Source organism: Octopus sinensis, linkage group LG2, assembly GCF_006345805.1.
Source record: "Octopus sinensis linkage group LG2, ASM634580v1, whole genome shotgun sequence".
NCBI lineage: Eukaryota > Metazoa > Mollusca > Cephalopoda > Octopoda > Octopodidae > Octopus > Octopus sinensis.
In genome coordinates this window covers 198,558,985-198,571,484 of record NC_042998.1, presented here as the reverse complement: position 1 = coordinate 198,571,484, position 12,500 = coordinate 198,558,985, and the positions used below count along the sequence as shown (strand labels likewise).

At 40.1% G+C, this 12,500-nt stretch overlaps 1 long non-coding RNA gene across 1 annotated transcript in view; it reads left to right on the top strand.

Moving 5' to 3' along the window:
- LOC118762369 overlaps nucleotides 1-5,068 on the top strand; it is a 9,673-nt gene extending 4,605 nt beyond the window's left edge. The window contains exons 2-4 of the long non-coding RNA XR_004998112.1: nucleotides 1,232-1,237; nucleotides 2,886-2,895; nucleotides 5,057-5,068. This is a non-coding gene — a long non-coding RNA (uncharacterized LOC118762369). The remainder of the gene's footprint in view (nucleotides 1-1,231; nucleotides 1,238-2,885; nucleotides 2,896-5,056) is intronic.
- Nucleotides 5,069-12,500: the final 7,432 nt, after the last annotated feature.

Below are 12,500 nucleotides of genomic sequence, written 5' to 3'. Positions count from 1 at the left end.
CTATGTACTTCTGTCCTGTCTGTATATGTGTATGTATGTAGATAGATAGATAGATAGATAGATAGATAGATAGATAGATAGATAGATAGATAGATAGATAGATAGATAGATAGATAGATAGATAGATAGATAGATAGATAGATAGATACATAGATAGATAGATAGATAGATAGATAGATAGATAGATAGATAGATACATACATACATACATACATACATACATACATACATACATACATACATACATACATACATAGATAGATAGATAGATAGACGTACATGCATGTATGTAAATATTGTTGGCGTCTTAAGAATTCAGAAAGTTCGAGAGTTATGAAATAAATTGGTTTTTTTTAATAATGGAACTCTCAGCAGATAAAGCTACAAAAAATACCAAGTAGAATATTGTGTTAAAAACACCTTGAATAGAAAAAAATCACATTATATTATTTATGGCTTTATCTTCATCGAAATTCACCATTCAAAACGATTTGTGTACTCGCGCGTGTGTGCAGTTATATGTTTAGCTGTCTGTATATGTGTTTGTATGCATGTGTATATAAAAAATGTATATTTTATTTGCTTTATACATACATACATAAATACATACATATACATATATATATATATATATATATATATATATACACACACACATAGATACTCTTTTACTCTTTTTACTCTTTTACTTGTTTCAGTCATTTGACTGTGGCCATGCTGGAGCACCGCCTTTAGTCGAGCAAATCGACCCAGGACTTATTCTTTGTAAGCCTAGTACTTATTCTATCGGTCTCTTTTGCTGAATCGCTAAGTTACGGGGACGTAAACACACCAGCATCGGTTGTCAAGCGATGTTGGGGGGACAAACACAGACACACAAACACACACACATACATATATACATATATATATATACACATATACGACGGGCTTCTTTCAGTTTCCGTCTACCAAATCCACTCACAAGGCTTCGGTCGACCCGAGGCTATAGTAGAAGGCACTTGCCCAAGGTGCCACGCAGTGGAACTGAACCCGGAACCATGTGGTTGGTAAGCAAGCTACTTACCACCCAGTCACTCCTACACCTATATACACATATTTACATACATACATATTAGTGATGGTGAAGTATCTATGTTTTGCATCTAGTGATGTTATTTTGTTCGTATTTTCTGTTAAGTTCGTTCTCGGTTTCTAATATGAGTATAAGTTCTTTTACTTGTCTGTGTAGGGTTGTGTGGATACGTTAACAGAGTGTTTGCTAATATTGGTTTGTTTTCTTTGTACATACGTCTGTCTTCCTCTGTCATTTCTGCTATGTTGTGGGTCATTTCTTTTCTGCAATATAAATAGTGATAGTGTTCTTATATTTGTCTTTTATGTATCATACGATTTACTACATTTTCAGTTTCATAATTTATCTTTGAATTCATTTTGCATAATATGTAATTATTGTTGGCACAGGCGGCTTTTTAAAAGAATGTTTCCCTTACTCATGCTCTAGATCTGTCAGGTTTTGAATTACTTTGATTTTAAGTTGCTCTTCCCTTGACGCTTTCCTGAACTCAGAAGGTTATTTACCTGGGTGAGTAGCAGCAATAAACATTGCTACTTGGAGAGCGGCGAGCTGGCAGAAACGTTAGCATGCCGGGCAAAATGCTTAGCGGTATTTCGTCTGCCGTTACGTTCTGAGTTAAAATTCCGCCGAGGTTGACTTTGCCTTTCATCCTTTCGGAGTTGATTAAATAAGTACCAGTTACGCACTGGGGTCGATATAATCTAATTAATCCGTTTTTCCGGCCTTGTTTGTCCTCTCTGTGTTTAGCCCCTTGTGGGTAGTAAAGAAATAGGTATTTCGTCTGCCGTTACATTCTGAGTTCAAATTCCGCCGAGGTCGACTTTGCCTTTCATCCTTTCAGGGTTGATTAATTAAGTACCAGTTACGCACTGGTGTCGATGCAATCGACTTAATCCGTCTATCTGTCCTTGTTTGTCCTCTCTGTGTTTAGCCCCTTGTGGGTTGTAAAAAAAATAGATATTTCGTCTGCCGTTACGTTCTGAGTTCAAATTCCGGCGTGGTCGACTTTGCCTTTCATCCTTTCAGGGTCGATTAAATAAGTACCAGTTACGCACTGGGGTCGATGTAATCGACTTAATCCCTTTGTATGTCCTTGTTTGTCCCTTCTATGTTTAGCCCCTTGTGGGCAATAAAGAAATAAACACTGTTACTTGGAATTTGCTGTTCTTATATCATGAGTCTACCCCACCCACCTCTTATTTATTCTTTCTATTCTATTCTGTGATTTTTCTCTGATACATAGGGCAGGTTCAGTTCACATCATTTTTCTATTGTTTCTTTAATGTTTTTTTGTTTCTTGGTTCCATTCTACCCATTGAATCTGTTCTGTTGTCTCTACCCGGAGAATTGCATGCAGTGAATGAAGATTTGTGAGTGTTTATATTTCACAAGGTTGTCACAAGTGGGATATATTTTTCATTATTCTCATTAAGTCTGCTGTTGGGCTGTATATTTTTATGCTTTCGGGTATAGCAAAGTTTTAGTGGACTAAATATTTTGTGACCATGGGTTTCTCATAATTTTAATAGAAGAACTGTGTTGTTTCTTGCCAGAGTTCGGTATCTAACGACAGACATCAAACTTACGGAGAACTCTGCGACCCAGCAAAGAATTTTCTATGTAGTCACTGGGTCTGCCTAATAAAGGAGGTAAACGAAAATAATGTTCATTTGTCACAATATTTTTACTCCATGAACAATTGGTAAAAGATAAGTGAACTGGTAGCATAAAAATAAATATCCTCATAACAGCATATCTCATATAAATTACAACACAGCAGTATATAAGCCACAAAGTATCATAAAAGAATAATATAAGTATAATAATTTCTATCTCAATTTGAAACCTGTTAGCAAAGACTAATAAAATAATTTCACGATTATTGCGCCTTGCTGGAGGGCTTTTTGTGCGATGCATTGTTTAAAGCTGCTTCCACTACCTCTGGAAAGTCCTTGATATCATTTCAGATACAATGCAAGCTTCTTTACTGATAAAGAGTTTTATCAGATCTGTCGGTGAAATTGTCTGTCTTCTGTCTACCACGAAGATCAATGAGTAACGCTGGAGGATCAAAGTTCTTTGAATTCTGATGTCTCTGTTATTGGTTACGTACATTTGCACCGTCACAATAATGAACTCACATTCTCTTTATCTCTTAATAAACAAAAAAATATTATTTTATTCCAATAAGCCATGTTTGGTGTCCCGTGTCTGCCGTTGATAGAGTAGCATATCTGATATCCTCACTGTTTGAGAAACAATAAGAATGATCTCGTTTGAGATTACATCCATCTTTGGCTAGTTCGACCCTGTTGTATCCACTGCTATTGCTCCAGCTATGAAGACACTAGATGTCAACCAATCAGATCAGTGGACACAACAGGGTCGAACTAGCCAAAGATGGATGTAATCTCAAACGAGATCATTCTTACAGTGTTTCTCAAACAGTGAGGATATCAGATATGCTACAATAGCATTATAACACTTTTGACTATACGAAAGAAATCAATTTCAAAAAGCGCGGCAAATCTCAGGAATACTCTTTTCTTCTAAAGGTACAAGGCCAGAAATGTTTAAGGAGGGCGCTGATGGATTACATCGACCTCCGTGTCCAACTGGTACTTATTTCATCGACTCTGAAAGGATTAAAGGCAAAGTTGACCTAAGAATATGAACTCAGAATGTAAAGACGGACAAAATGCTGCGAATCATTTTGTCCGGCGAGGTAACGATTCTGCTAGCTCGCTGTCTTGAAATTCAAAAATATGCGGGGAAAAAAAAGGCTGATAAAAGGATGTGGTTCTAAATTTGGCTGGGACCTTATGTCAGTTAGTTGATCATAAACGTAATAATAAAGGGTTACTCCTCGTTGATTAGATATGTGACTATTTTTGAAGTGTAATCTTTATATATAAAAGAGAAGTTGTGTGTCTGTCTCCTACGATTTAGATTCATAACTACTCCCACATTTTGCGGTGCAGTTTAACCAAAACCGGGTATCTTATAGTCGTGATTCATATCGAGCCCTTCTGGGTTTAAGCGCGCGTATACGATGAGTCAACAATTTTTTAAAAAATTTACCATAATTTTTTTCCATTTGAATGCATTTTTTCGCTATTATATAAGGGAAGTAACTCTCTAAAAATGTCTACGATGAGTCAACGATTTTTAAAGAAATTTATCATAACTTTTTTCCATTTTTAATGCATTTTTCGCTATTATATAAGGGAAGTAACTCTCTAAAAATGTCTACGATGAGTCAACGATTTTTTTTTTAATTTACCATAATTTTTTTCCATTTTAATGCATTTTTTTCGCTATTATATAAGGGAAGTAACTCTCTAAAATGTCTACGATGAGTCAACGATTTTTTAAAAAATTTACCATAATTTTTTTTCCATTTTTAATGCATTTTTTCGCTATTATATAAGGGAAGTAACTCTCTAAAAATGTCTACGATGAGTCAACGATTTAAAAAAAAATTTACCATAATTTTTTTCCATTGTAATGCATTTTTTCGCTATTATATAAGGGAAGTAACTCTCTAAAATGTCTACGATGAGTCAACGATTTTTTAAAAAATTTACCATCATTTGTTTTCCACTTTTAATGCATTTTTTTGCTATTTTTTGGCTATAACTCTCTAAAAATGCTTATATAGTCATTTCCCTTACAAACCCGAGCAACGCCGGGCGATACTGCTAGTGATGTATAAATGTGTCCAATGCAACACTTCTATCGTCATCTGTTTGAACTGTTTTTGTATCGTTTTGTTTTTTTTGTTTTGGGGGTTTTTATCTGGGGCCTGTTTCTGCAACTTCTACTTTTCAATAATTCCAAGATAGAATACCATTACATAAAATCACGTGAATCTCTAGAAAGGGCACATTTGATAAGATAGTCATAATTATAAATGTACCAGAGACAGAAAAAAGAAAGCGTATTAAAGCTGTTTGGTCATAGGTCTGTTCGACTTAGTAGCAGCAACAGTTGAAACTGGGTTCAACTGTTGCTGCTATTACTTATGAAGCAATAACTACGCAGCAAAAAATCTCACCAACTTAAATGCAATTCATATCAACTTAGGATCTTCCATACTCATCTTTCTGAATATCAATAACCTGTACCTATTTCTATACTATCCACAAGGGGCTAAACACAGAGAGGACAAACAAGGACAGACAGACGGATTAAGTCGATTATATCGACCACAGTGCGTAACTGGTACTTATTTAATCGACCCCGAAAGTCGACCTCGGCGGAATTTGAACTTAGAACGTATCGGCAGACGAAATACCTATTTCTTTACTACCCACAAGGGGCTAAACACAGAGAGGGCAAACAAGGACAGACAAAGGGATTAAGTCGATTATATCGACCCCAGTGCGTAACTGGTACTTATTTAACCGACCCCGAAAGGATTAAAGGCAAAGTCGACCTCGGCAGAATTTGAACTGAGAACGTAACGGCAGACGAAATACCGCTAAGCATTTCGCCCGGTTCTGCCAGCTTGCCGCCTTATCAATAACCTGTACACCGGCACTTTCAACTACACATACACATACATACATGAGCACACATGCACACGTATGCGAACATATAATGTAATAATTTCAACTTCGCACACACACACACACACACACACACGCAGTGATTGTGTACACACGCTCAAATAATGATGCTTTCAACTACACACATATACACTCTGTATTAGCTTCAACTACATACGTCTCACATATAATCACATGGACACCTTCCATAGATACACAGACTCTGTCTATCTATCTCCTTTTCTCTCTTCTCTCTCTCTCTCTCTCTCTCTCTCTCTCTCTCTCTCTCTCACACACACACACACATACACACACACACACGCTACGATACAAGTAAAGTTACATATTTCGTCATTTTGACCTTTTGTCTGTTACTTAGCCCAAGGTCAGAGTTGAGCAAACAGGACTAATAAGTAGACATTCCAGTCGTGAGCATCCCGGCTTTTTTCACATGACGTATCTGCGTCTAATTACCCAATGTGTTCGTCTGTGACGGTAAACGTGGTGTGTGGAGGATAATTTAGCTGTTATTTCTAGAAGGCTGAGCAACCACGTAGAGTTTACTAATGACCTCCCGATGAAGTCTATATTATCAGAGAGGAGAGGAGAGGAGAGGAGAGAGAGAAAGAGAAAGTGAGAGATGAAAGATACTGAAATGAGGGAAGACGATAACCGTAGTCTTTTACATCAGCAATTACACACACACACACACACACACATCTACTTACTACTACTACTACTACTACTACTACTACTTAGTATCAACTGTAGTCGAAATATGAAGAAACTTCATCGACGATGTTTGGCACTAGGGTTATAGATTAAAGGTGCCAGCACAACGATGACAACAGGTATTGCAGAAAATTTGTTAGCAGTCCTGAAGTAGAGAGTCTTGCTCAAGCTTTTTCTTGCATCTTCTTCTTTCACCCAATTCGATGCTGAAAAAATTTGTTCCTTTCTTTATAAACCTTCCCTCGCTGCCTTGTCCCATGCAATTGCAATCAGTCCACTTGCTTCTATAAAATATTGTAGATGACATCCTTATAACGTGTACCCTCTTCATCGGCTTTAGTATTTCAGCTCACTGTAGAGTACAGCCTTTGAGGGTTCGAATATACTCCGTACAATTCACGTGCTCCACCCAGTGCAACTGCGATTCCAGCAGGATACCCTCGGTGCATATTTGCGCACTGCATGAGCTCCTGGCTGGAGATGCAGTCTTGTAAATAAATGTTCTTTGCATTTTGATGACAGTTTTATGCCTCGTCGTTTGCAAGTCATTCAACGAACTTCCCGAAAGCGACCAATGAGGCTATTCATCTCTCCTGGCTGTTTGCACCAGAATTCGCTCTACTCAGATATGTGAATTTCAATGCACCCAGAGGTAGATTTGTGGTCATGATGGTTAGAGGATAATGTCTCAGTACTCCAAGTTTAAGTTGAAAGTTTGGTCTCTTTTGCATTCATTGACAAGACGGAAGCTGTTACTGTACATTCAAATAATGTCTAATTTTCTGGATATATTCCAGAGAATGAGCCAAAAGATTCATCGGCGAAAAGTTCACAAATGCACATATCATGGCACCCGCTAATGAATCTTACACTAGTTAGATTTAACAAACCACCATCCACTCCACCTGTGAGGTGACTCGCAATCCTTTGGCGCGCAACACCCAGAAATAATGCAAATAGTTTTGGAACGAGTACACAGTTCTGCTTTGCTCCGTGAGCATCTAAAAAGGAGGCCATGAAGTGAAGAAAATCGTGGCAGACATACCATCATGGAACTTGCAGACATACCATCATGGAACTTGCAGACATACCATCATGGAACTTTGACTATTTCCACAAATTTGTCGAACGTATCTTTTGAGCAGAGCCTATTCTGCATCATACAGTCGGAAGCTTTCCTAGAGCAAATGAATACGATGATTAAAAATTGTTCTGTAGAATTCTTCTAAAATTGGCGTGAGACAAAAATCATGTCGTCGGTGCTCCCAGATGTACGAAATCTTGCTTTCAAGAAGAATTTGGATATCTTCCTGCAATCGTTTGAACAGTACTTTGCAAGAATTTTCTCGCGAGGGAAATTTCCCAGTAATTTCCAAAATCTTACTGGTCACCCCGCCCCATGTAAATGGTGGCTATTTGTACATCTTTGAACTACTGGAGACGTTAGCACATTGCAAGCATTCTCTGGAAAATCGGAGAAGTCTACAATGAAATTCCTTACCACCGTACTTGGACTTCTTTGAGGATGTTATCAATGCCAGAAGCTTTCCTTGGTGTTGTCTCGCGGGTAGTAGTTACCAGTTCTTCGATATTCAACAGTAAGTCCAAACTGGTTTCTTCTGGGAGTTATTAGATACATTCCAGAACCTCGCAAAAATTGTTGGGAGTCGACTTAGTAGCTTACTAATATATTAGCGCTTCATGATATCGTTTTCCTCTGTGTGGAGATGTGAACCAGCCTTAATCAACATTGATGTGCTAACGTCTTTTAGGGAACTAAGTACCTCACTCAGATTAACATAAAAGATTTTCAGGTTGTGAGAAATAGCAAGAAGGTCTGAATTTCCTACGCCTTGTTGTCTCTCTGTTGATCATTGAACCTCTGAAGTTTCCTTTACAGCATTATTGAGTCGGCTGGTGACTTGATGGTACATCCATCTTTCAGATAACAGTTGTTCTATCTTTGAAACGTTTTCATCAAGCCAGTCTGCATGCATTCGTTTGTTAAAGCCGATTCAAGCATCAAATATCTTGTAGATTGTCTCACGCAAACTATGCATGGCAAGTATCGGCTGGTGCAGTATCGTCTGCTGCAGATTCACGTAACAATTTTAGTCAGCTGGTCGTATTTGATGCAAGCGCATGATGCACTGAGAATTTTTTAGTTTGTGGACATCCAGTTTTCTTGATGAGACTCAGTCCAATTGCATGTGGTACGTATCGATAAAGGATCATGGCATGTGTGAAGCTTATACTTGCAATGTCTCAGGTTTATATTTACAGTGTCATAGGTCAAGTATGTAGTCCACCAAATGCCATCACTTTGATATAGATGACTCCACCTGTAAAACCACTTTCTAAGAAGCTGAAAAGTGTTTGCCACGTCTAGATCATATCTGCTCTATATTATAAGTAGAAGTTGTTCATTGTCTACTGGATTTGACACTGTCTTTTCCTATATTGACCTAAAGTTCGCTTCCACGCTTTATAAGCCCTCCCCAGTCTTGCATTAAAATATCCGAGAAAAAGTAACTTTTTTGTTGTTTGCTCGTTCCGACTGAATCAAGGATATCCTCCTTATTCTAGTGGACTGTCATCGTAGGAGTATAGACACTAAAAACACTCACACTCCGATTACCTGCCAAGGATAATCTCACCTTCGTTTACCTATCGTATATAACAACAGAAAGTCACGCCAGTTTGCTGACAAGAATGCTCACGATGTCTAAGTCGATACCAGCTTCAATCCAAACAGCTTTCTCATTTGTTGACCAGAAAAAAACTCTACTTTTGGACTCGTAAATCTCCTTGTCCTCTCAACCTTTTTTTTCGAACAATGTAGCAATGTCTTAACATCGGTACATGAATTCTCTAGGGACTACCGTAGTTCTTCGGTCGAGCCTTCCAGTTGTAGTTACATCCAACATTGCTCTGGTGTTCCAAGATCCAAAAATTAACTTGATTTTCCCCTTTTTTGTTATATGTCAACCACACAAGTAGAAAACTTACAGGGAGCGGTATCCCGGTTAGGTTAAATGAAGATGAGTGGGCATTTATAACTCATACGAGTGGAGGCGCAATGGCCCAGTGGTTAGAGCAGCGGACTCGCGGTCATAGGATCGCGGTTTCGATTCCCAGACCGGGCGTTGTGAGTGTTTATTGAGCGAAAACACCTAAAGCTCCACGAGGCTCCGGCAGGGGATGGTGGTGATCCCTACTGTACTCTTTCACCACAACTTTCTCTCACTCTTACTTCCTGTTTCTGTTGTACCTGTATTTCAAGGGGCCGGCCTTGTCACTCTGTGTCACGCTGAATATCCCCGAGAACTACGTTAAGGGTACACGTGTCTGTGGAGAGCTCAGCCACTTACACGTTAATTTCACGAGCAGGCTGTTCCGTTGATTCGGATCAACCGGAATTCTCGTCGTCGTAACTGACGGAGTGCTTCCATCCATAACTCATACCCATTTTGTGTGTGTGTATGTGTGTGCATGTGTGTGTGCGCGCGCGTGCCTATATAAGGACGTTATATAGACCTCCTTGACTCAAGTTAGAGAAGGGGTGCGTATTATACACAAGGTTTAGGATTTTCAGACGTACACCCCCCCCTAAAAATCCCTTGCGTATTATACTCAAGGGCGGACTATACTCGAGGATTTACGGTATGTATATTTGTGTGTGTGTGTGTGTCTGCGTGCGCGCTATGTACTATGGTTCAGTCTGAAACGGTTCGAGGTTACCGACGCAAACACCATGTGATTCCTCGCTTCCTTCTCTTTCTTTTATCTTCATTTTACTGGTTTTATGGAAAATGTATGTGAATGTGCAGGTGATATATAGATACATCTTCCTCCTCCTCCATCTCTCTTTCTTTCTCTCTCTCTCTCACTCACTCCTCTCGCTCTCCTTCTCTCTCTCACTCACTCCTCTCGCTCTCCTTCTCTCTCTCATTCACTCCCTCTTTCTCTCCTTCTCTCACTCTCTCTCTCTCTTCCACGCTTACCCTCTCACTTTCTTTTAAGCCATCCTATTGTAATTTTTCTCTCCTTTCTCTCCTTTCCTTTCTTTGTCTATCATTCTTTCCTTCTTTACTCTCCCTTACTAATCAGCCTTCCTCTCTCCATCTCTCTCTCTCTTTCTCTCACTCTCCTTCTCTCTCTCGCTCTTTTTTTATCTGTCTCTTTCTCTCTCTCCTTCTCTTTTCTTTCCCCATATATATATATATAGATATATATATATATATATATATATATATATATATGCATACATACATATGTCCCCAGCTTCCTCTCACATTCTTCATCATTTCTTCCATATATCTCTCTCTCTCTCTCTTACTCTCCCTTTCAATCTCTCTCTTCCCTTTTCTGTCTCTGCTTTCACAACCTTCTACCCGTGCCCCTCTCACTTTGTTCTCTCTACTTCTTCTGCTCTTCACTCTCCCTCTCCCTCTCTCTCTCTCTCTTTCTATCCATCTCCCTCCCTCCTTCTCTCCCTCTCTCCCTCATTCTCATTCTTCCTCTTCCCCCCCTCTCTCCATCTGGCTCCCTCCATTTCCTGTCATACTCGAACTAATGATTCCAGCTTTCACGTAAACAATCCAAATCTTACATCAATGATGACGGCAAACGGAAGTACCTGATGCGGTGACGTCACAATACGTTAAACCGTCGCACGATGGAAATATAGTGACGTATGGGTGGTAGTATAATGTGGTGGTGGTGGTGGTCAGATAATGGTGATGCCGAGACTAGTATGGTAGTGCAGTATATTGGTACTGAGTATATTGGTATTTTGTCTGCCGTTACGTTCTGAGTTCAAATTCCGCCGAGGTCGACTTTGCCTTTCATCCTTTCGGGGTCGATGAAATAAGTACCAGTTACGCACTGGGGTCGATATAATCGACTTAATCCGTTTGTCTGCCCTTGTTTGTCCTCTCTGTGTTTAGCCCCTTGTGGGCAGTAAAGAAATAAGTATATTGGTACTGTAGTAGTGTGATGGTGATGTAATGGTAACGGTGGCGGTGGTGGTGCTGCTGCTGGTGGTGATGGTGCTGGGGCTGGGGCTGGTGATGCTGGTGGTGGCGGTGGTGTAAGGGCTAGGGTCATAGTGTAGTCTCTGTGATGGTTGCGTACAGGCAAAGTACCGTCTGACCGTGAATGATTGTAGTGGTGTAGACATTTGGGTGGTAGCGGAGGCAGTGATGTGGTGGTGGTGGTGGTCTTAGTGGTGGTGGAGGTGGTGGTGATGGTGGTGGTGAAGGTGGTGGTGGTAATGGTGGTCTTAGTGGTGATGGAGGTGATGGTGGTGGTGTGGTGGTGGTGGTCTTAGTGGTGGTGGTGGTGGTTGTGATGGTGGTGGAGGTGGAGGTGGTGGTGATGGTGGTGGTGAAGTTGGCAGTGGTGGTGGTGGTGGTGTAGGGGTTTGTAATAGTCTGATGCATTTGTAGTGCGATGGCTGTGGGGAGGTGGTAGTGGTGGTGGTGGTGGCGGTGGTGTTGGTAATGTTGATGTAAAGTGTAAGGAAGGAAGTGTCGTGTATTGCTAAACCCCAACTCATCCATGATACAACAGATCTACATTCAACGTCACCCCACTGGTGATCCTAAAATACTGGGGTGCAGTCAGAGTGACAAGGGGCAAAGGGGATGATATTGTTGGAGTAAGATAATAATCCTTTCTACTATAGGCTCAGGATACGAAATTTGGGGGAGGATAGGGGTGAGGGCTAGTCCATTATATCGACCCCCAATACTCACCTAGTACTTATTTCATCGAACCCGCAAGGATGTGAAGCAAAGTTAACCTTAGCGGAATTTGAACTCAGATCGTAAGGCCAGAAGAAATGACGCGAGGCATTTTGTCCACCGTGTTAACGATTCTTATTTCTTTATTGCCCACAAAGGGCTAAACATAGAGGGGACAAACAAGGACAGACAAAGGGATTAAGTTGATTATATGGACCCCAGTGCGCAACTGGTACTTATTTAATCGACACCGAATGGATGAAAAGCAAAGTCGACCTTGGCGGAATTTGAACTCAGAACGTAACAGCAGACGAAGTATGGCTAAGCATTTCGTCCGTCGTGCTAACGATTCTGCCAGTTCGCCGCCTTTGGATGGGATGGGTTAATAATGCA